Source organism: Sapajus apella, unplaced genomic scaffold (genome assembly GCF_009761245.1).
Source record: "Sapajus apella isolate SASKATOON/1434 unplaced genomic scaffold, GSC_monkey_1.0 scaffold23, whole genome shotgun sequence".
Taxonomy (NCBI): domain Eukaryota; kingdom Metazoa; phylum Chordata; class Mammalia; order Primates; family Cebidae; genus Sapajus; species Sapajus apella.
Window position 1 is genome coordinate 4,936,701 of NW_022436963.1, and position 24,732 is coordinate 4,961,432.

General features: G+C 40.7%; 1 protein-coding gene and 1 long non-coding RNA gene across 4 annotated transcripts in view; one reads left to right on the forward strand and one right to left on the reverse strand.

Moving 5' to 3' along the window:
- The window catches only part of CACNA1D (calcium voltage-gated channel subunit alpha1 D), a 461,268-nt gene that overhangs the window by 112,814 nt on the left and 323,722 nt on the right, over positions 1 to 24,732 (forward strand). The window lies entirely within an intron of this gene.
- On the reverse strand, positions 2,634 to 10,865 carry LOC116559422. Of its 2 annotated transcripts, none has more exons than XR_004272450.1 (3): positions 10,824 to 10,865; positions 9,447 to 9,559; positions 2,634 to 3,478 (listed from the first exon to the last, which is right to left on the reverse strand). It is a non-coding gene; the product is annotated as an uncharacterized LOC116559422 (long non-coding RNA). The 2 variants fall into 2 exon arrangements; XR_004272449.1 differs by lacking the exon at positions 10,824 to 10,865 and adding an exon at positions 10,118 to 10,784.

The window sequence follows — 24,732 nt, forward strand, 5'->3', positions numbered from 1 at the left end:
AGTGCTGCAATTACAGGTGTGAGCCACTGTGCCTGGCCAGGTAACCACTTTTAACTCTTACTTGTTCCCCTTCCTCTTTGCACTGTCTTATATATATGTATATATAACTATCTCCTGGTTCACTGACTTTATACATTATCTACTAAATGTAAAGAGTTAAAATAAAGAATTTTGACTCTCTTTCACTCCCCGCCTCTTCCTATAGTCCCAATATGGTTAGATTCCAATATAGTTATATAGTCCCAAAATAGTTATATAGTTACTATACATACATTTCTACATATACAACGATATATAATTATATATAGTGATATTTAGATAACTCTCCTGTCAGTGTTCCAGGTATTTACTGCTGCTTAACAAATCATTACAAAACTGTATCTTGAAACATCTACCATTTTTCAATTCTTTCTCACATTCCCTATGGGTAGGCATTAGGAAAGGCTCAACTGAGTGGTGGTGTCATGTACTTGCAGTCAGACAGTGGATGGAGCTGGCCAGGCCATCTCTCCATCTCTCTTCGTGTAATCTCAGGGGTTTTCCATGTGGTCTCTCCCAGTGGGCTAGATTGGGCTTCCTGATAACCTGGAGTCCTCTTAACATGTGAGTGTTCCAGGGAGCAAGGCAGAAGCAGAATTGCCTCTGAAGATATTGCCTCAGAAGGCCGAAAGCATCTCTTCTTCCATATTCCACTATCTACCAAAGACCTGCTCAGATTCAAGGACAGGGGACATAGGTCTTGCCATTTGATGAGAGGGATATCAAAGAGCTTGGGGTAGTTTCTTTAAACTGCAAAAATTGATGTTTTCATTATGACCAAAGAAATATAGTCTACTCCCAAGCCAAGTAGTGTACTATGGATGCATTACCTTTCTTGTATAACTTTCTGTTTTTCCTGGAAAGATGTGTCTTAGTTTGCCATTTGCTTTGTTGTCTTAAAATATCTGGCTGTGTTTTTTTTCACATCCACCAATAGCTCTGTAGTTTTCCACATGGTCAAACCTCCCAGATAATCTGTTAGTAACATTTATTCCCCTGCAGATGTTCCTGCTGGATTCCACTGCTCTCCTCTGATCTAGAAGAGCTGCTTTCTAGGCCAGCTGCATAGCCATTGTCCTAGGATTCTCTTCACTGTCATTATGAGAATCTCCTTCATCTCTTCTTGGGTTAAATCCTTGATTCCTGGATCTTATGTCTTCTCTTTTGGCTTACTCACGTTTTGGTGAAACATGCCTTCATTAATGTCTTTCTTGAGAAAGGATACATGGGAGGTAAGCTTTTAGAGACTGTGCATATCCTAAGACATCTTTTTTCTACCCTCTTACTTTTGTCTGTGTGCAGAATTCTAGGTTGCAAGCATTCTCTATGAATTTTAAAGGCACTGCTCTTAAGCATACTGTCTTCCAATATACTGATGACAAGTCAAATGTCATTTGATTCTTGATCATTTATATGTAAACTGCTTTTTTTCCCCTGGAAGTTTTTAGTATTTTCTCCTTACTCTTGGTGTTCATGTCTTGGATCTGAGTCTTTTTTTCTTTATAAATTTTATTATTATCACTATTTAAAAAATTTTTATTTCCATAGGTTATTGGGGAACAGGTGGTGTTTGGTTACATGAGTATGTTCTTTAGCGGTGATTTGTGAGATTTTGGTGCACCCATCACCTGAGCAGCATACACTACAGCCAATTTGTAGTCTTTTATCCCTCACCACCTTCCCACCCTTTGCTGTTGACTCCCCAGAGTCCATTGTGTCATTCTTATACCTTTGCGTCCTCATAGCTTAGCTCCCTCTTATAAGTGAGAACATATGATGTTTGGTTTTCCATTCCTGAGTTACTTCATTTAGAATAATAGTCTCCAATCCCATCCGTTGCTGCAAATGCCATTAATTCATTCCTTTTCATGGCTGAGTAGTATTCCATCATATACGTATACCACAATTTCTTTTTTCTTTTTTTTTTTGAGACAGAGTCTAACACTGTTGGCCAGGCTGGAGAGCAGTGGCATGATCGCGGCTCACTGCAATCTCTGCCTCCTGGGTTCAAGCAATTCTCCTGCCTCAGCCTCCCAAGTAGCTGGGACTATAGGCATCACAATTTCTTTACCCATTCATTGATTGATGGGCATTTGAGCTGGTTCCACATTTTTTCAATTGCAAATTGTACTGCTATAAACATTTTTTCCTTCATTGTTCTGGAAATTAATAGTTCGCATAAAGGCATCTTTATGTGACTTAGAAAATGTCATTCTCTTCTAGGAACAGAAGGAACTTTCTTGGGGAGATCAATCTCTGGGTTGACCAGTTAGAAATATGTTCCCCTTCCTCTAGGCTAGCACGGCAAGTACAGGGCATGTGGAGTCTGGGCGCATTTCAGCCCCCACTGCCCCTCTCTTGGCTAGGGACCTTTGTGTCAGGCACACCCTGCATGACTGCATTGCACATTCACCTTGCAGTTAGGCCCTTGGCCAGTGGGCATTCCAGCCTGGAGACTCACTCTCTTCCATACCTGGGAATTTTCCTGTATTATTTCTTCAGTAATTCTCTTCTTACTGCTTCCTGTCATCTCTTTTTAGAATCCTATTTCTCAGATGTTGGATCTACTGACTGAGTTTCTTGTCCTTCCTCTCTTATTATTCATCTCTTGATTCTTTTATTCTAGTTTCTGGGAAATTTCTCAAGTTTGATTCTCATACTAATTTTTTTCAACCAAAATTTTAATTTCACCTATACTATTTTTTATTTTGATGAGTGATTAATCTATGATGACTCTTTAATTTTTTAATATGCCCTCCCACTTGTGTTTCATTAGTGCACCATCTCATTATCTTTCTCTGATTCTTAATGCGATTTCTTCTTCCAGCAAGGTTATCTTTTTCATTTCTTCTCTCCTGTTCCTCTAGAGTGCTTTTTTCAAATATCTGTTTATACTTAGGATGAAGCACTGGGAAACTAATGGGAAACTCAGTTGTTGTGTGTTGCTTGTTAATGATGGGCTTCTCAGTAGAGAAACAGGATGGCCTTTTTCACTGGAGAACCTGAAATATCAGTATCTTTAATCTGGGGTAACTTGGCTTCTTCAAAAAGTAATACTTCAGACTCCAGCCTTAAGGGTACAACTATGTCTGGTTGCTGTTGCTCTGAAATTGTGTAGGGAGTCTCACTTTCAGCACACAGACTTTCCCTTCACTTCTCAGTTTTTACTTTCACGCCTCGTCAATTACCTTCTTGAACTAGAGTCTTCTAGTTGTGGGATTGTTCCCATTTCTTCAGAGACTACACCTTTTGACTCCTCCATGGGTAGCAGTGGGAGCTGTTGATTGTGCTGAGCGGGATGGGAATGGGAAGCTGGGAGGTGCCGCTTGTCTTTATATAGACTTTCAAACAAGTCTCAATCTCAGTCCCATACCCTCATCACAGCTTCCTTTCTTTCATCCTCTTCTGCCTCCTTCTCCCGCTCTTGTTCTTCTTCACCCTTTTAAACATAAAACATATACATATAAATATGTATAAATATTAAGCATAAAATCCAGTGAGATTTGAGAAATGAATTATACCCAGGTAATTCACACTCCTAGCAAGATACAGAACATTTCCAACACCCCAGAAAGTTTCCTCACATTCCTTCTCATCCCCTCCAGAGACATCCTCTATTATGTGTTTTTTCACCATAGCTTAGTTGTTTGTCAACATATTCACATAAATTAAATTGTGTATTATGTACTGTTTTGTGCCTTATGGTTCAACATGGTGTCTGTGAGGTCCGTCTATGTCATTGCATGCATCAGGTTTGCTCCTTTTTAACTGCTCCCCCTGCCACCCATGAAGGAGTCAAAGAGGCTACCCATGTAGCCTCTGAAGAAGTGGGAACCATCCCACTATCACAGGACTATAGTTCAACAATGGCAATGATGAAGCGTGAAGGCAAAAACTGAGAGATGAAGGGAAAGTCTGTGTACTGAAAGTGACACTTTTTTTTTTTTTTTTTTTGAGACAGAGTCTCCCTCTGTCACCCAGGCTGGAGTGCAATGGCGCAATCTCAGCTCACTGCAACTTCCACCTCCCAGGTTCAAGCAATTCTCTGCCTCAGCCTTCCGAGTAGCTGGGATTACAGGCACCTGCCACCATGCCCAGTTAATAACAATAATAATAATAATAATTCTTCATCTTCTTTTCTTCCTCTTCTTCCTCTTCTTCTTCTTCTTCTTATGATTTTTGGTACTTTTAGTAGAGATGGGGTTTCACCATCTTGACCAGGCTGGTCTTGAACTCCTGACCTTGTGGTCCACCTGCCTCGGCCTCCCAAAGTTCCGGGATGACAGGCATGAGCCCCCTTGCCTGGCCTGAAATTGAGACTATTTATTGATGAGTAATTATTTATATCATTGTGTGAGTATACCCCAATTTGTTTTTTTTGGGACAGGGTCTTGCTCTGTTGCCCAGGCTGAAGTACAGTGGCCTAATCATGGCTCATTACAGCCTTGACCTCCTGGGCTCAAGTGATCCTCCTGCCTCAGCCTCTTGAGTAGCTGGGACTATGAGTGGGCTTGCACCACCATGCCTGGCTAAGTTTTAAATTTTTTCAGTAGAGATGGGGTTTTGCCAGGTTTCTCAGGGTAGTCTGCAACTCCTAAATTCAAGTGATCCATCCACCTTGGCCTCCTAAAGTGCTGGGATTACAGGCATGAGCCACTGCACTTGGCCACAGTTTATTCATTCTATTGATGGACATTTGGGTTGTTTCTCATTTGAGGCCATTATGAATACAGCTGCTATGAATATTCATCTACAGGACTTTTTGTGGACATACATTTTCACTTCTCTTGAGTAAATATGTAGAAGTAGAATTGCTGGGTTAAAGAGTAGGTATATGGATGTCTTCATAAGAAACTGTCAAAGCTTTTCCAAAGTGATTGTACCATTTTGCATTCCTGACAGTATCGTATGGAAGCTCTGGTAATCTACATCCTTGCCAACATTTGATGCTGACAGTCTTAAATTTAACCATTCTATGTCTTTATGCTTTTAATCTACATTTAAAGCATGTGGTATGTCTTTATGCTTTTAATCTACATTTCCATAATAACTTTCCTTCCATTGCTGGTTTCCTGAGAGTTGCAATTATGAATGTGTACTGAATTTTGTCAAATTCTTTTACTACATCATATGTTTTTCTCATTTAGTCTGTTAAGACATAGTGAATTACATTGATTGATTTTTTGACTTATACTCATCTTGCATTCTGGGGTATACATTCTTGGTCAAGATATATTATCCATTGATATATTGCTGTATTCCATTTTCTAATTTTGTATTAAGAATTTTTTTGTGGCCAGGTGCAGGGGCTTGACTCACATTTATAATCTCAGCTTTGGGAGGCTGAAGTGAGAGGATCACTTGAGCCCAGAAGTTTAAGACCAGGCTGGGCAACATAGCAAGATCCTATCTCCACAAAAAATTAGCTGGACATGGTGGCATGTGCCTGTTTTCCCAGCTACTTGGGAGACTAAAGAAGGAGGGATCCCTTGAGCGCAAGAGATCAAGGCTGCAGTGAGCTATGTTTGCACCACTGCACTCCAACCTGGGTGACACTGCGAGACCCTTACTCTTAAAAAAAACAAACAAACAAGAGAATAAGAATTTTTATGGCTATATTCATGAGGAATATAGATATATAATTTTCTTTTCATGCTTTAGTCAGTTTTTAGTATAAGCATTTTGTTGACATAATAATTAGTTGGGAAATATTTTCTCCTCTGTTTTTTGAAGGGGTTTGTATAAAATTGTCATCAATTCCTTTTTGGATGTTTGATAGAATTCACCAAGGGAGAGCAATCTGGTCTTGGGTTTTCTTTTGTGTGTTTGGGTTTTCTTTTGTGTGTGCAGGTTTTTATAATACATCCATTTAAAAAACATACAGGGTATTAAAAATATTGATTTGATTTTATGTTAGTTTTAGTAAGTTTGTTCTTTTAGAAATTTGTCTCCTTTAATCTAAGTTTTTAATTTTTTGCCATAATACGCTTCATAGTATTTCATTTTTAGCCTTTTAATATTTGTAGAATCTATTCTTTCTTTCATTTGTTATAATAACAGCTTATGTTTTCCTTTCTTCTTGATCATCCTAACCAGGAGTTTACTGATTTCATTAAATTTTTCAAAAACCAACGTTTGGATTTATTTTTATATGCTATTTGTCTGTTGCCTATTTTATTGATTTCTGCTTTATATTTATGATTTCCTTCCTTTCACATATTTTGGGTTTAATTTGCCCTTCTTTTTTTTAGCTTCTGAAGATAGAAACGTAAATAATTGATTTTAAATCTTTTTTCTTTCCTAATAGAAGCAATAGACACTAAAGATTTCCCTCTGGGCACTGCATTGCTGCATCCCATAAAATTTGATATGGCATGTTTTTATTTCATTCAGTTCAAAAATATTTTCTAATTTCCCTGTGATTTCTTTTTTTATTTAATAAAGTTTTGTTTTTCCAAATGTACAGTCGGTTGGACCTGTTCATGCATCTTCACCAGTGGCTGTGGCATCTCCACTCTTGGTATTTCTGTTGTAAATTACTTGAGCTCTGTATTTTGAAACCAGTTGGATAATTCCTTTACCAAGGAGTTCCTGAAGGGCTGCCCTGGCCAAGGAGCCTTGAATCTCCAATCTCTGAGAGACCACAGCTGGGGTTATAAACCTATAGCTAGAAACTAACTTCCTTACAGAGTTTGTCATACAAAGCTTCCTTATAGCAGCTTTGTCAAACAAGACTTGGTTATTGAGCTTGTCCCAAACTCTGCCTTTGGACCGCTTCTTTTTGGCTTTGCCCCCAGACTTGTTCACTGGGTTTTTGTCTTTTTTGGCTAACTTCCCAGGTCTTTCTTCTTGTCATCCTTGGATGGCACTGTGAAGCTTGCAGAGCAGTGGGAATCGCTGCAGCCTTGCTGGGATGTCTTTGATGCATAGTTTATTTGAAAATGTGTTGTTTAATTTTCAAATATTTGGGGGCCTATAATAGATATCTTTTTGTTATTAATTTCTAATTTAATGTCAACGTGGTTAGAAAATAATGTATATTCTGTGGTTGTTGAGTTTAGTGTTCTATTTTATTTATTTATTTGTTCTAGTGATTTAGAGACAGAGTCTTGCTCTGTCACTCAGGCTGGAGTGCAGTGGTGTGCTCAGATTCCCAAATAGATGGGACTACAGGCATGTGCCACCATGCCCAGTTAGTTTTTTAATAGGTCTTGCTATGTTGCTCATGCTGGCCTTCAACTCCTGGCCTCAAGTGATCCTCCTACCTTGGCCTCTCAAAACTCTGGGATTCTAGGCATGAGCCACTATATCTGGCCTAGCATTCTATAAACATCAATTAGGTGAGGTGGTTGATAGCCATATTGAGATATTCTACATCATTTTGATTTTTAATAATCTAGTTGTTTTGTCAGTTACTGAAAGAGGGGTGTTAAAACCTCTAAATATAATTGTGAATTTGTTTCTTTCTCCCTTTAGTTCTTTCAGTTTTTGCTTTATGCATTTTGAAGCTCTGTTATTAACCACACATTTATAATTGCTATGCCTTTTGATGAAATGACCCTTTTGTCATTATGAAATATTGTTCTTTATTTTTGGTAGTCTTCCTTATCTTGAAGTCTATCTTGACTTATATTAATCTAGCCATTCCATATTTCTTATGATTAGTGCTTGCATGATATTTCTTTTAGAATTTTTAAAATTTTAACCCATATGTGTCTTTGTATTTAATATATCTCTTGTAAATAACATATAGTTGGATTATAACTTTTATCAAGTTTAAACAATATATTTCTTTTTATTATAGTATTTAGTCAATCTACACTTAATGATATGGTTGGATGTAGGTCTCTCATTTTTATTTGTTTTCTATTTTTCTGGTATGATTTATTTGTTCATTCTTTTCTTGCCTTTTTTTGGGAATTAATATGGATTACTATTTCATTTTAGTTCTTCTTAGCTTTAGTTCTTTGCATATTTTTAGTAGTTACTCTTGGTGTTTGAAGAAGTTAAGAAAATTAAAATAATTTTTTTGTTGTTTTTTTGAAATAGGATCTCTCTCTGTCACCCAGGTTGGAGTGCAGTGGCGCAATCTCAGTTCACTGCAGCCTTGACTTCTGGGCTCCTTCCAGTTCAGACCCCTGAGTAGCACCACAGGCACACACCAGCATGCCTTGCTAATTTTTGTGTTTTTGGTAGAGATGGGATTTCACCAGGTTGCCAAGGCTGGTTAAAATACATGTTTTTAACTTATCCTCGTCAGCTTAGAATTAATACTGCACTGCTTCACACAGAATATGGGAACCATGCAAACTGGCTTAAATTAGCTCCTTGTTCCTTTTGCAATTATTCTCCATATATTGTATATCAAAATGCATTAGAAACTCTCTAATATTATAATATTAACTTTAAATAGTCATATATCTTTTAAATAAAATATGAGGAGAAAAGGAAGAAGTACCATATTGTAAATTTACGTACATATTTACTATTTCTAGTGCTCTTCATTCCCATAGACAACTTTCCATCTAGCATCTGGAGAACTTCTCTTTACACTGAAGAACTTCTTCCATTTCCTGTGGTGTGGTTGCAGTTCTCTAACTTATTTGAAAATGACTTCACTTTACCTTCCTTTTTGAAGGATGTAGAAAGCTGAATTGAATGACTTTCTTTCAGCACTTTAAAGACATGGCTACATTGTTTTCTAGCCTTAATTTTCTCAGTCAGAAGTAGTCACCTGTCATTAATTTTTCTTGCTCTTCAGTCGATACATAATGTGTCATTTTTCTTTGGCAACTTTTGAGAGTTTGCTTTGGCTGTCAGTAGTTTGATCATAATGTGCCTAGATGTAGTTTTTCATTGCACTGATGCTGCTTGCATTTTTTTGAGCTTCTTGGATATTTTTCATCAAATTTGGGAAAATTGCAACCATTATTTCTTCAAACCCTATTTTTACCCCATTCTTTCTCCTCGCTGGGACTTACGTTATGACTGTTCAATATCAACCATAATTTCTTTAATTTCTGTCCCTTTTTATTTAGTTCTTTTTCTTTCTGTACTTTGGATTGGATAATTAGTACCAATCAATCTTCAAGTTCATGGAGCCTTCTGTCATCTTCAATTTGTTTCTTATGCTCATGTAGCATAAGAAACAATTTTTTTCTTATGATAATATAAGTTCTTTTTTTTTACTTCTGATAATATACTTTTTAGTTCTAGACTTTTTATTTTTTATAGTTTTTTTTTTCAGAGAGTCTGCATCATTTCATTATGCCTATATTTTTGTTTAAGTCATTCAAAATATTTAGAATGAAAACTCTTGTCTACTAATTCCAACATCGGGGTCATCTTGTGACTAGCTTCTATTAATTTCTTCCCTCCCCCTTGACTTGTCCCCCAAATCCCTTAACTTAACTGACTCAGACTCCAAACTGTCTCCCCTGAGGCAGGCAACAGCAACACCTCCATTAAGTTCTTCCAGCCAGTAGCTCCTGTTTTTGTTGGATCTCCTGGAGTTTCCCTCCTGAAATGATAATGCAGCATCAATTAAGGATTTGGGTAGAGCTCATACTCAGGTTTTTGGGATAATACCACCCATGGATCTTTCCTTTCTGAGATTTCCCTTGTAACTTTCCACCCTCTTTGCTAGCCTGAACTCTGTCCTCTAACACCTCAAAACTGTAAGCGAAGCTTTTTGCTAACCCCATGCTGCACAGATAGGGGAGTGTCTCCTGGCAGAAAGTCCCCAATATCAGATCTCATCTACTGCAGTTCCCACCTTTCAAGGTTTAACTTCCCTTCAGTTTGTGCCTCATTTTTGTCACTATCCAGTGCTCTCATACAGTTTTATTTTTAAAAATTTGTCTTGATTTTATAACTTTTATCTGCAGGAGGGATAGTTTATCAAACTACTTCACTGTCATCAGACTGCAACCTCAACCATAGCTTTTTACAGTACCTGGTACCCCAGTTCACCTGACATTCTGTTCTTTTGGGAAAGAGGGTTAAACTGGTTTGCTTGCTGTTGGAATCCTGGGAGGTACCACATTTTTACCTTTCTCTGTTCTGCTAAGTAATTTACCTTTCTTCATATGCTTTCTCTCTTCATATAGTAAGATTCAGGGTTTCATCAAAGATGGATTTTGTGTTTTCATTTTTTTTCCTTGTTGTTTTTAAAATAATTTCTAGGAGGAGAAAGGGAGTGGAAATATCTTCACTGTTCTCTTGAAACATAAAGTCTCTTGGGTTATTCTCAAGTGTATTTAGTTTGTAAGTTCTTCTTGGACAGGATAGTGTCTCTTTTGTATTCTCTCATCATCATGAATTTATAGGAGCTACATTAAGAAATGCATTTTGAGATCCCGGTACTTCAGGTACACAACGCTCTCTGAGAAGGGATGATGTTTCTGGCTGGCTAGGTTTAGTAGCTATCTAAGAACCTAACTTCAATATTGCTATCTTCTTCTCGGCCTCTACTTAGCCAGTTTTCTTATAGAGCTATAGCTGCCCTCTATATTTTCTTAGTGATGTGTAGATTCTATTGAAAGAAAAATGAAAACGTTTTCACAGGCAATGTTGAAAGGATAACTTTCAACTTTTTAAAGGGTTGAAAATGTAAACTAATCTCTGCAGTTTCAGGAAAACACCCACAAGTCGTTACAAATGAGGGTGAGGGCTGCAGCAGCCTTAAAATTCAACAAAAGGAAAATATGTTCATGTTCAAGGTTTTCTCCTATCTCAGATCTTTCCTAGGAAAATAATGTGAGGCCAGGTGTGATGGCTCATACCTGTAATCCCAACACTTTGGGAGGCCAAGGCAGGAGGATCATTTGAGGCCAGGAGTTCAAGACCAGCCTGGGCAACATAGGAAGACCCCGTCTCTGCAAAAAATAAAAGAAAAAAATAAAGCTGGGAGTGGTAGTGTGTGCCTGGAGTTCTAGCTACATGGGAGACTGAGGGGGGAGGAGAACCACTTGAGCCTTGGAGTTTGAGGTTGCAGTGAGCTATGATTGCGCCACTACACTCTAGCCTGGACAACAGAGTGAGGCCCCATCTCAAAAACAAAAACACCAAAAATGCAAGAAAAGAAAAGAAAAAAGAAAAATAATGTGAAAGAATTACTTCATATATCTAATGGGAGATCTGAACTGCCAGAGCCCTATTCATCTTGACAATGAATGAGGTGATCTGGGTTCATGGCCACTCTACATGTCATCTGCTCGGAGCAGCACCTATGGGTTGTCCTCCTTAGCCAGTAGCTTTCTCATGGGCCTAGGAACTCCTCTGTCTAGAGGCAGTGGAGCACACAGACAGCCTCATGTGCTCTGGAAATGTCTGTGTTTCTGTGTCGTCTCTGCTGGTCCAATCCCAGGATGGAGAGTGGATGCGGGAACCTCCGTTTTTAATTAGCCTTTAGGGCATGGTCTGCTCTCCACACACTTGTCATAACAAAGGGATCTTTTTTCTTCAGGGAATAGCATTAAGAAGCAGGAATTGGAGTCATATACTTGTCCTGTTTGAAATAGCTTTTATCTACTGTTTCATCAGTGATCTTTGACAGCTGATCTGCAGTTCTGGCTTAACCATTTACTAGTTGTATAACCTTGGCAAACTCACCTCCCAGCATAATGAATCCAGTTTACTACTTTATAAACTGGAAGTGTTAATATTTTCCCTGACTTACCTCAGAGGTTTAAAGGGTAGCATGGAGATGAAAATGCGCTATAGAAATATAAAAATAAGTTATTACTATGAAGGCTTAGAGAAGTCTGTCTTAGGAAGAATAATTTAAAAAGAGAAGTAGGGTGGGCCTGGTGTCTCACACCTGTAATCCCAGTACTTTGGGAGGCTGAGGTGGGCGGATCATGAGGTCAGGAGATCGAGACCATCCTGGCTAACATGACGAAACCCCATTTTTAGTAAAAATACAACAACAACAACAACAACAAAAATTAGCTGGGCGTGGTGGCACGTGTCTGTTGTCCCAGCTACTCGGGAGGCTGAGGCAGGAAAATCGCTTGAACCCTGGAGGCAGAGGTTGCAGTGAGCTGAGATTATACCACTGTACTCCAGCCTGGGCAACAGAGCAAGACTCTGCCTCAAAAAAAAAAAAAAAAAAAAAGAGAGGGGGGGGGGTCTTTGTTACCTCCTGAGAGAGCACAGTTTTTGAGGTAGAAACCAGATATAGGACAAGCTGGCATTGAGTCTGCTGAAGGCTATGCTGCTGCCACACCCTCCCTCCTCACCTACCCTCACTGCCCCAGGGGTAGAGACAGTCATGACACTGGGCAGGCCAGCCTCCTCTGTGCTGCTGGCCACCTATGCCACACGGTCTTGTCAGAGAGCTGACAATCAACTCCCTGCTGCTTTCTCATCTTTTAAAGTCCAATTAAACATCTCTGGCCACAGCGTGACAATTGTCTGGGCTCCACACAGTGGAACGTCTCCTGAGGTGGCATTAGGAAACCAGAAAAGAAAGAAAAGTGCTTTTATCTTGGAAAGATTGTGTCCCCAGTTCCTTAAAGTATAGAACCATTGTTCACACTGAGCAATTGCCCAGCTCAATTCCAGACCTCAGGATATCAAAGGGCATGCAGTGGATTTAACCGTGTCCACATGGACCCACATGCCCAAGAAGCAATCTCATGGCTTACGAATTAGCAGTGGCAAAAGGTATGTGTGAGAAACAGTGAGTCTGAGTGGAAAGTTCCAGCAGGGAGGGTTGCCGGAAGGCTAGGTTAGGGCCCCTTGCAGAGGACCTTGATGTCAGGGAAAGAAAGGTGAACTCTGTTTCAGCAGGATAATCAGGAGTCTTACATGGGATTGTAGGGCCCGGTTTCTGGTGGAAGGCGAGAAGATTCTGCTATGGACAGAATGTCCTACCTTGTAGATTGCCCTTTTGTAACATCTTGCCATTAAATGTTTCCTGAGGTTTATCCAGCCCAACTAATCACAGTGCATGAGGACATTATCTACTTAATGCAGTGGTGGACCCCCTTAAACATTTAGGAAGATGCTACATCCGGAAGGATCAAAAACTCAGAAATATGACTGGGCACAGTGGCTCATGCCTGCGAGCCCAGCGCTTTGGGAGGCCAAGGTGGTGGATCACTTGAGGCCAGGAGTTCAAGACCAGCCTGGGCAACATGGCAAAACCCTGTCTCTACCAAAAATACAAAAATTAGCTGGGCCTGTGGTGCGCCCCTGTAATCCTAGCTACTTGGGAGGCTGAGGCGCGAGAATTGTTTGAACCCAGGAGGCGGAGGTTGCAGTGAGCTGAAATCATGCCGCTGCACTCCAGGCTGGGTGACAGAGTGAGACTCTGCCTCAACAAAACAAAACAAAACTCAGAAATGTGGACATTGGTCCTGAACCTGCTGTTGACCAATTAGGTAACTAAGGAAGCTCTTTCTCTTGTCAGGGCTTCAGCTTCTACTGGTAAAATCTGCGGAGAGAGGGATGGTGAGATCAAGTGATCTTTCAAGTTTCTCTTCACTTGAATGTTCTTAGGAATAGCTTTAGCTGCTGACATGTCTGCAATTTGTTTATTACAATTGGCCTCCCATGTCCCTAGGACTATTCTGCTGAACCAAGTTTCTGAGGAGCATTTTTTTTTAGAAAGGGAAAATGACTTGCCAGCAGTTACAAGATGTGCCCAATTTCCATATCTCTCTCAGTCCAGTTTTCTTTCTGCTGTCGGCTGCAGAGCTTAGTACGTGATGGGAGGATCACTGCACTTTCTATAGTGCTGGGAGATTAGAGGAAAAAGGGATTAATAAACCATGGGGTAGTTGGGGAAGACTAAATGGTAGGTAAAGGCCAGGGCCCTTTGGGTCCTGACAGAGGGGTGAGGACCCACAGAGTCCTCACCAGGCAGAGAGAAGGGTGTCAGGCGTTCCAAGTAAACCAGGATGGTGAGGGAGGGTCCATGTCTGGAGCTGGCCTGGTGAGAACAGGAAGCAGCGGGAAATGAGGCCAGGGCCTTAAAACCAGGCAGAATGGGAGGTTAGTCTTGATGCTCTAGGACCTTGATACCCAAAGTGTGGCCTGGGAACTAGAAGCATCAATATCACCTGGGAGCATGTTAGAAATTCAGAATCTCAGCTGGGCACGGTGGCTCACACCTGTAATCCCAGCACTTTGGGAGGCTGAGGCAGGCAGATCACTTGAGGTCAGGTGTTCAAGACCAGCCTGGCCAACATGATGAAATCCCATCTCTACTAAAAATACAAAAATTAGGCAGGTGTGGTTGGTGGGCACCTGTAATCCTAGCTACTCAGGAGGCTGAGAGAGGAGAATCGCTTGAACCCAGGAGATGGAGGTTACAGTGAGCCAAGATCATGCCACTGCACTCCAGCCTGGGAGACAGAGCAAGACTCTGTCTCAGAAAGAAAAAAGAAACAAAACAAAAAACAAATGCAGAATCTCAGGCCCACCACAGCTCTGCTGGATCCACATCTACATTTTAACAAGATCCAAAGATGACTTCATGCTCCTTTAAGTCTGAAAAGTGCTGTAGCTCAGGACATTAATTCTCAGTGATACTGACCACTGGGCCCCACTCCAGGCCCCCTGAATCAGAATATTCTAGGGATTGGGCTTACGCAATGGAAGTTTTAAGAAGCTCTAACCCGTAGACAGGGCTGAGAACTGCTGTTCTTATGGTTATAAAGCAAGAATGACAATGTTGGTTCACAGAAGAACATTTAATAAAGATCAGATAGGCAGCAGTATGAAGAGTGTACTAGGGAAACAGAAATTAATAGCAATGAACCAAATGTGCAAAGAAGACAGTTCTGTCATGTTGAGTCCTGAGAGTTGAAAAAATGGCTGTGCTAGAAGCTGCTATGGGGAGCTGGTTTGCAGAGGATGATGAGAAGTGAATTTGGTTTTAGACATTTCCACTTAAATTTGATGGTGGTAACATCTGCCAGGCATTAGATGATGTGGCATTGAGCTTAGGATAAAGGGCAGGACTGGAAGTTTGAATCTGTAATTTATTATTACCGAGGTGGAAGCTGGAGTCACATAAATGGTACAAGACAACCAGATAACGGAATCAAGGCTTTCGTTGTGTATAAATTACAATTGTAGGCTTGGAAGGAATTTTAGATAACTGTAGGCTAAACATCTATGTGTGAACCAAGTATATTGGGCTTAGCGATAGAGCAAAGAATGTCTTTTCAGCTTGGCCACAGCAACCCACTGTTTAGGGTTGGTGAAGGACCATGGCCTGGGCCACCTTCTCAGCCTTGCGGGGATCGTTACCAGAAGGGCCTGGCCTATGTGAAGTTCCCCTGTCAAGTCTATGACTCATCCACACACTTCCACAGTGATATTTTCAAAGTACAATTATGTGTAGCAGAATGTCTTTTCCATGGCTGACAATGTTACCCATCTGTGAAATCATTAAGCTCTTGTGCTCTAAAAGCAGGAAGGAGGTAAACAGTGGGAGCAAATTGGGAACCTGCTTGAATGATGGAAGCCTGGGATTCATACTCTATGCCAGGGTTCTGGATCCCTGATAACCTTCTCTTAAAGGGAGTATGGGAGTTGAGCATCAATGCATGGTTCATCCCTGCAGTTGGGTGCAAACCAGATTGAAAATACACACGGGACAGGTGCAGTGGCTCATGCCTATAATCCCAGCACTTTGAGAGGCCAAGGCAGGAGGATTGCTGGAGACCAGGAGTTCAAGACCAACCTGGGAAACATAGTAAGACCCTATCTCTACAAAAATAAAAATTAAAAAATAACTGGCCGGGCATGGGGGCTCACACCTGTAATCCCCTCAGCACTTTGGGAAGCTGAGGAGGGTGGATCATGAGGTCAAGAGATCGAGACCATCCTAGCCAACATGGTGAAACCCTGTCTCTACTAAAAACATAATAATTAGCTGGGCATGGTGGCGGGTGCCTGTAATCCCAGCTACTCAGGAGGCTGAGGCAGGAGAATCACTTGAACCCGGGAGGCAGAGGTTGCAGTGAGCTGAGATCGTGCCATTGCACATGAGCCTGTCCACAGAGCAAGACTCTGTCTCAAAAAAAAAAAAAAATTAAGTGTGGGGCCATGCTCCTGTTGTTCCAGCTACTCAGGAAGCTGAGGCAGGAGGATTGCTTGAGCCCAGGAGACTGAGGCTACAGTGAGATGTGACCATGCCATTGCACTCCAGCCTGGGTGACAGAGCGAGACCTTGTCTCTAAAAAATATAATAAAATTAAAAATGAAAATGCACACAGATGAAAGAAGTAGGCTTGGAGTTGGAAAACAAGAATTCAAATCTAAGCTCTGCCATGTATTGGCGGTTGCCAAGCCCAGGTTTTCTCCTTAGTAAATGAAGAATTTTATCTTTTTCATAGGGCTGTAGTGAGCAAATGAACATTATATGTGAGAGTGCTTTGCAAACTATAAGGTACAATATAAATATAATACTTTAAAAAAAATGGAATGTATAGACAGGCAAGGAAGAAGAGAACCAAATAGAATTGGAAGATCCATTTCCATGCTAATTTGGTGGTGGGGGCAGCGTTAGGAGGGTGGGGCTTGGGGGTGGAGGTTTTTATCTTTCCTAGTGTACCAAAAGTTAGGAATCAGCCCATTTACTTCTACCTCTGTTAAGGCCTACTCATTCTTTCTCCTTCAGCCTCTCCAGTCAATCCTTAAGGTTTTTATGCACCTACAATGTACACCTGGTTTTGTGTGCACACCTGGCCCTTGGCAAAATTATGGAGAAAGCAAAGGTGCCTACAGTGATCCTACATATCCCCTTTGGAGTAGTCTTCTCAAAGCAGGTGTAGACTTTCCACTTCCTGAGAACAAGATGCTCATACCCTCTTCCTTCCATTTCTTACTTGAGAAGTAAAGTGCTTGTTAGGACGTTCCAGGGATATTTGCGTTTCAGATGGAGGACTTGAGCTTTCAGCTATGATGTTGGAATTTCTGGTGTCAGCGAACTGGGTGGAAAAGTGAATCTGATCTTCCTGGTATCCTTGAAACTATAATACACAGTCTTCTATCAGGTCATTGGGCTAGCTTTGTGGTGGAATATTTTCCAGCCCTCAAAGCTGTCATAAACTGTATGATTTACATGATAAGTCCTGTGAGATTCTGTGAAACAGATCCAGTTGCATTAGTTTGTAGGGATTTTATGAGAATCAAGAAGAGAACAGAAGAGAGTAAGCCATTGTGCTTTTCACATGATAAGTACTATTGAAACACAAGAGCAGTAACGTTCCTTATGCTGCCAGAATCTATTCAGAATCACAGAGAGCTACAACCAGAAGAAATCTTACAAAAAGCAATTCATCTGTACAGTGCAATGTCTTCAAACTTTAGAATGAATCAGAAACACTTGGAGGGTTTGCTGAGACACAGATTGCTGGGCCACACCCCTAGAGTTTCTGAATTAGTAGGTCTGAGGTGAGTTGGAGAATCTGGATTTCTATCAAGTTCTCAGATGATGCAGCTGCTGCTGTCGGGGCAACTACACTTTGAAAACCACAGGTCCTGTGGTTTACTATTTATTTATTTGGAGATAGAGGCTTGCTCTGTTTCTCAGGCTGGAGTGTGGTGGCGTGATCCTAGCTCACTGCAGCTTTGACCTCCTTGGCTTAAGCAATCCTCTTACCTCAGCCTCCTGAGTAGCTGGGACTAGAGCATGCACCACCATGCCTCCGCACCTGGCTTTTTGTTTGTTTGTTTGTTTGTTTTTATAGAGACAGAGTCTTACTGTGTTGCCCAGGCTGGTCACGAACTCCTGGCCTCAAGTGATTCTCCTGCCGTGGCCTCCCCAAATACTAGGATTGCACGAGTAAGCCACCATACCTGGCTCTTATTCTAGTTTTAAATTGTACCACTGCAGAGTTCTGGGATGTCAACTAAGTGTGGCCAGGAAGAGAGCCTTGCTCTTCTGGTCCTTAGGATGATCACCTTGCCTTTAGCTGTCTCTAGTGAGCTATAATAATTGGGACACTTTGGAGATTCATGAATAAGTATTTGGAGGAGGAAGTAAAGGAACTAGAGGGAAGAAACTTCCAAGAAGAAAGGTCTATGGGTGATGAAAGAAACCCAGTTAGGCTCAAGGAGCTGAGAAAGGGAGCAAAAGCAAGGCCTGCTGAAGGGAAGGGAGGCAAGCTGTGGGTGGAAAGTTCAGAATCCTGAAAGACCTTTTTATACCACTTTGGCATTTAGCTTCCTGGGACAAGATGTCCAATCTTCTATCTTTTGGCTACTCTGTAACATCATTAAAGGTCTAGTCTGTTTGTGATATAGTGTGTTTATAAAAAGTCTCCCATACAACCTGGCATTCTTTGTTAATTGCCATTAAAGTCATGTCAGGTTTTGAAAAATTATGGCGCTCTTGACACTGTTCCCTTTCAGCCCCACGCGTTCCTTGTATTTATCACAACGGAACACTAACAAATGTTTATTTAGTTTTATAGACATGTTGACAATAAAGACTACCATGTGTGTCTCCCTGCCATGGTGATTATTTTGCTCAATATGTGATTGACTGAGATGTCTTCAGTGTATTATAAACACACATTAAAAATAGCAACGTAAAAAAAGATAAAACGGAAAAACAGAAAGTTCCATATTTCTGGATGTAGTATCGTGCCAACCTGGTTATTAGGACATGAAACAGATAATCCTTAGTGAGTTATCTAAGTATGTATAATGATTCTTCTTCAAATAAGTAGTTTTGGATCCTTCCTCTTCAAAAGTTTCTTGATTTAGAACTTTTTAAAAAGTATTTTTTCCCCTCTGTGTTTGTACCAATAACCTAGGAAATATAAAGTCTGGCTATTTTATCAAATTTTCAAACCCACAGTCAAGTTCTAATTTTTAGCATCCATTCTTAACCATTATCATGAAGCTGTGAGAGGTCACTGCATTTTCATATTGCATTTTTGTCAAACAGAAAGAAAACGTTACTTAAGTGGCTGAATCTTCTCTTACTGTATTAATCAAAGGGAATAGAGGGTGGTGCTTATTTCAAAGGGTCTTATTAGTAAAACTGAGATTACAAAAAGTCAATATTTTTAATGATTTCCTATTTAATGCTCCCCCAAAGTACTGGTTTAAAAGTTTAAAAAGCTTATGTCAGTATTAAGGGTTTGTGACTTAGGTTTTTTTTTTTTTTTAAGTAGCAAGAAAAGTAAACAGGTCCACATATATGGTAGGTGCCAAGTCTGAGAGATACTGGTGCCATTTAAACTTCAATTTTGTTCTGTGAATTAAATATTTAAACAACTGCTCTGAAGAAACAAAGTAAGTCTAATGTTTGAACTATAAAATTTCTGACGTTTATTGACTTTCTGGATCTCCCTAACAACTTCCTGTCCTCATAAATTTGCTCCTGTGGTTGACTGGATGCAGACCCGTGTGATTTTTCATTGCAGTGTGTGACTATACCAGTTTTATTTCCAGCAGCTAGCTTATGCTTTTAACCTGGAGATGGCTGTGTAGTTGTGTTGACTGAAACCAGTGTTGTGTGGGGTGTGTGTGTGCCTATAATTACATTCAGCAGGAGCCACAGAGCTGCACTTGTGTGCGTGTGTGTAAATACCTATTTCACTATGATCTCTGTCCTGATTTGGGACTGCTAGCATTGACTACTGAATCTTAAATACTAAATAACAAATTAAAATTAAGCAAAATTCAAAGACTATTAAAAAACCCACTGTGTTCAGTTGTTTTGGGACTGTAATTGAATGATAGAATGCATTTAACAAAAAGGAGAGCCATTAGAGTGGATTATATTAGGTTGGTGCAAAAGTAATTGCACCAACTTAGTATTTTAATTGGGGTGGGGAGTTAAGTTCTAAAGTCAGAACATAAAGGTAAAAACTAAGACCAATGAAAGGAAGGACAGACTCCTGCCAGCACCACTTAAATGGTTCCCTCTGCACCTGAGTATATTTAGTTAAGTTCACATAAGTTACATGATTTAACTTGATAGTCAGAAGCTCTGAAACATTATTTTAAATGTTTGCAATGCATAAGCAAGATGGGTGATATTATCCCTGTTTTAAGGGTGAGGAAACTGAGGCCCTAAGAGGCCAAGTGACATCCCCCAAACAACATAGCTAGTAGCTGGCAGAGCCAGGATTTAAGCCCAGTTCTATGTGGCTCCAAAGTTTAGGCTCTCCAATATGCCATACTAGAATGTGAAGAACTCTTAGAGATCATGTTTTATAACCAGTTTATTTCACAGATGGGACACTTAAGACTTATTCTCTCCTTTCAGTCAGCATGATAATGGGGTGTTGACTGCATGCACTAGACTCTGCCAGGATTTCCCAGCTGTGGAAGTGGAGAGTACATGGTGCATCAGAGAGTAGTGGATAAGATTAAGAATTGGGTCAAAGGGGATGGGAATAAACCAGTTAAAGGAATTGGAATTACTTTGTCTGATGTGAAATGTAAATCCTGTTCTTCAAGTGAACAGTTACTTGATGAAGGATAAAGACCAGCTGGACTCTACTTGCAATGAGGCTGAAGCAAGAAGAAAGAACTTTAAATTTTGCTGGGTGAGGCATCAGTCAGTTGTAATGGAGATCTGATGGTGGTGGGGGATGGTGGAGGATGGGGGAGAGTAGCCAGTTAGCACCATGCATTAGGGGACCTCACTAGGCAGGGAGCTGCCCTGTGCTGGCTTCCTGTTTTCCCTGCGCAATCTCTGAGTAGTGCTGCTCCTCACAATAACTAAAGAAATTCATCGCTGGGTGCGGTGGCTCACGCCTGTAATCCCAGCACTTTGGGAGGCTGAGGTGGGTGGATCATGAGGTCAAGAGATTGAGACCATCCTGGCCAACGTGGTGAAACTCTGTCTGTACTAAAAATACAAAAATTAGCTGGGCATGGTGGCGTTTGCTTGTAGTCCCAGTGACTCGGGAGGCTGAGGCAGGAGAATTGCTTCAACCCAGGAGGCGGAGCTTGCAGTGAGCTGAGATCATGCCCCTGCACTCCAGCGTGGCGCCTGGGGACAAAGCGAGACTCTCTCTCAAAAAAAAAAAAAAAAAAAATTAATCAACAAATCTTGTATTGCTTAAGACAAAAAGTTACATCTTCTTAATGAACCCATCAGACCTTTCTGTGCTCTACAAATCTTTCCGCCCCCGATCTACCCCGCCCCCTAAGGTTAGAGCTATCTTCATGAAGTACAACTGATATAACTTCTCTGCTCAAAAATGACCCAAAGCAGCTTGAGCAGTTGTTTTCAAAATGTGGTCTGTGGACCCCCAGAGGCAAGGTTGCCAATTGTGGCAAATAAAAATACAGAAAGCCCAATGAAATTTGAATTTCAAATAAACAGCATTTTTTTTTTTAAAGTATAAGTATGCCCCATCCAATATTTGGACATCCTGTATTTTATCTGGTAATCCTGCCTGGGGGACCAAAAGGCCCTTTCTTTGAGGTCAAGACTATTTTCATGGTGACACTGAGACTTATTTGTCTTCCCTAATGTGTTGACATTGCACTGATGATACAAAATCAACAGTGTTTAAAACTGCTGGTGACTTAGCATGAATCAGGGCAGCGACACCAACGTGTACTGGTGGACGATGCTTTATTCTCCGTCATGCATTCACAGTAAAATAAAATAAAATAAAAGGCAGTTTTACTCAACAATCTCCATGACGAAGCAGTAAAAATAATTAACTATATTAAATCTTAATCCTTGGGTAGATGTCTTTTTAATATTCAGAGTAACAAATTGGGACAAATGCATAAAACATTTCTGCTGTATATGATTGCCTTGCTTGTGTGATGGTTTGAGGTAGGAAGCTGAATGGCTTACTTTTTCATGGAATGTCATTTTTACTGACAAACTATGTTTATTTAGATCTAAGTATGTGGTAGTTATTTTCTTGAAAATGAATGACGTAAGCCTGTTACTTCAAAGAAAATCTTGACAGTATTTGTGCCAATTACAAAATTTCAGCTTTCAGGGGAAAATTAGAATTTTGAAAAACTTCTATCTACCACAGGAAGCTTGACAGTTTTTCAATACTTAAAGACTTTCTGATGAGATTGGTGGTGATAACAATGAATTTGGCTTTTTGATATCATATAATGAAATGTGTCAACATTTGGAAAACCGTGTAACTCAGTGATTCAGTATTTTCCAAATGACCAATGCATAATGTTACCAAATTACGCATGGGTAAAAGATCCCTTCAAACTGAAATAGACTGATAGAATTTAATGTAACATTGTAAAAAGTTTCACTGACATGGTTTGAAATTACACATTTCAACTAACTTTTTTTTTTTCCGTGAGTTAGAGTCGTGCTCTGTGGCCAAGGTTGGAGTGTAGTGGCACGATCTTGACTCACTGCAACCTCTACCTCTCGGGTTCAAGCGATTCTTCTGCCTCAGCCTCCTGAGTAGCTGAGATTACAGTGGCACATCACTATACTCAGCTATTTTTTGTGTATTTTTAGCAAAGATGGTTTACCATGTTGGTCAGGCTGGTCTTGAACTCCTGACCTCGTGATCTGCCTGCCTTGGCCTCCTGAAGTGTTGGGATTACAGGCATGAGCCACCCTCTCAGCCCTCAGCTAACTTTTAAAAGTCAAGTTTTGGCATCATGGCAAAGAATAACATCCACAGTTATCTGAAAAGGTGATTAAAACAGTCCTCCATTTTCCAACTACATACCTGTGTGAGGCTAGATACTCTTCACATACTTCAGTCCAAACATTCTATCACTACTGATTGAATGCAGGAACACAGAGGAGAATCCAGCTGTCTTCAGCCAGACAGCAAAGAGATTTGCAAACAATAAGAACACCACTCTTCTCACGATTTTGTTCTGGAAAAGTTACTTTTCATTTTAAAATGAAAATTGATGTTAACACATAATGGGCTTGTGACTATTTTCAAATGAATTATAAATGATTTGAAAAATGTTCTCAGCCGGGTGCAGTGGCTCATCCCCGTAACCCCAGCACTTTGGGAGGCTGAGGCAGGAGAATCATTTGACAAAGTGAGACTCCATTTCTACAAAAAATTTTTTTTAAAGATTGTAGCGAGCTGTGGTTGCACCACTACATTCCAGCCTGTGTGACAGCGTCAGACCCTGTCTCTGAAAAACAAAAACAAAAAGCTCTTTATAATTGTTAGGAGTCTAAAGAGGTCCTGAGATTAAAAAAAAAAATAAAATCAGAACTGCTGGCTCGGGGTAACACCTAGTCTGTTGAGCCAGACACTAGAGACGTGACACTGCCCACTCTGTGCTGCCTTTGCAAGCTTCCTTATCACCACCATCTCCTAAGTCCCCCTAGGTCCCAGCCTAAACATCTACTCCGTAATTTCTGCACAAACTTCGGACTTCTCAGCCTGACATTGCACATGCCACCCTCTACATGGAACACATGTCCCCACCCCCCTAATCTGCCTGTTCTGGTGGTTAGTGGTCAGGGCTCCCCTCTTAGCATCAGGATCTGTGGATGGAGGAACTCATTTAGACCCAATATCACAGTTTGTTTAAGGATATGTTTTGCATATACCCTTCAGGATCTGTTTGTTTATCTTCTTTTATTAGAATTCTTGGTACGCAAAGGACCCAATTTTGCCTGTTTTGTATTTTTACTATCTAAGGGCCAAGTGTGCTACCATAAACTTTATAGGACTTTTGTAAATATCAGCTGACAATTTCTAGTGATCTATGTGGGCTTTTATGATCCTGTGCAGATTAATCAGAGTATTTAGTGCCTGCTGTGAGCATAACACTTGGCAGCAGGCGGAGGGGGCTAAGGAGGTGATCCTTGCTTAAGGACCCACATTGTGGTTGGAGAGACAGGATTTATAGCCAGTAAGCAATCATACAAGACACAAGAATGTATGTCATTAAACAGAAAGCCAGGTGCTGCAGGCCTTTAGGGAGGGGGAGGTGAGGGTGGGGGCACACGTGTGTCCACAGCAGCAGGAGCAATCAGAGGAGGCTTCTGGAGGAGGCAGAAACTTGACCGAGGCTTGTTCAATGGAGAGGGGTTAGTGAGAGGTCAGCAAGTCAGCAAGGTAGGGATTTCAGGTCAGTGAATAAACAGGAGCCAAGGCAGAGAGTCAGAAATGAGCACAGCATGTTCGCAGTCTAATGAGGAGACTGCAGACCACAGTGAAGGTGAATGGTGGGAAATGATAAGGTTGAATGCTAGTCAGAGGAGTTTAGGTTGGATGTGGAAGGAAGGAGGGAAAAAACATTTTTGGATAGGGAAGTGACATGGTGTGTTTTGAACAAGATGGATTATTTGTGGGAGGAAAACTGGAGAAGAGGTATTTCGTGCATGACCTGCGGTGTAAGATGGTGAGGTTCTGGATTGGGCCAGCAGCAAGGTTTTTTGAAACGCAGTGCACACAGGTAACCATGTCTGGCATGCCAGCTTGGTGCATTCACATGGGAGTGTTTTATAAATAAGGTCATGGAGATTAAGCCCCCACAACAGTGTGTTAGCAACATAATTGGGTTGTAGCACATGTAGCTGATTTAGAGTTGAAATCTTTTATTTTAGCCTTTCTTCATGTCTGGTTGGCTCAGCCACTAAGACATTGTGTGTGGTTTTGGGCAAGCCACTTAAATCCTCAGTGTCTTGGTTTTGTTGTCTGTAAAATGAGTTTTTTTTTTTTGTTTTCTTTTTAGTTTGACAGAGTCTTGCTCTGTTGCCCAAGCTGGAGTGCAGTGGCATGATGT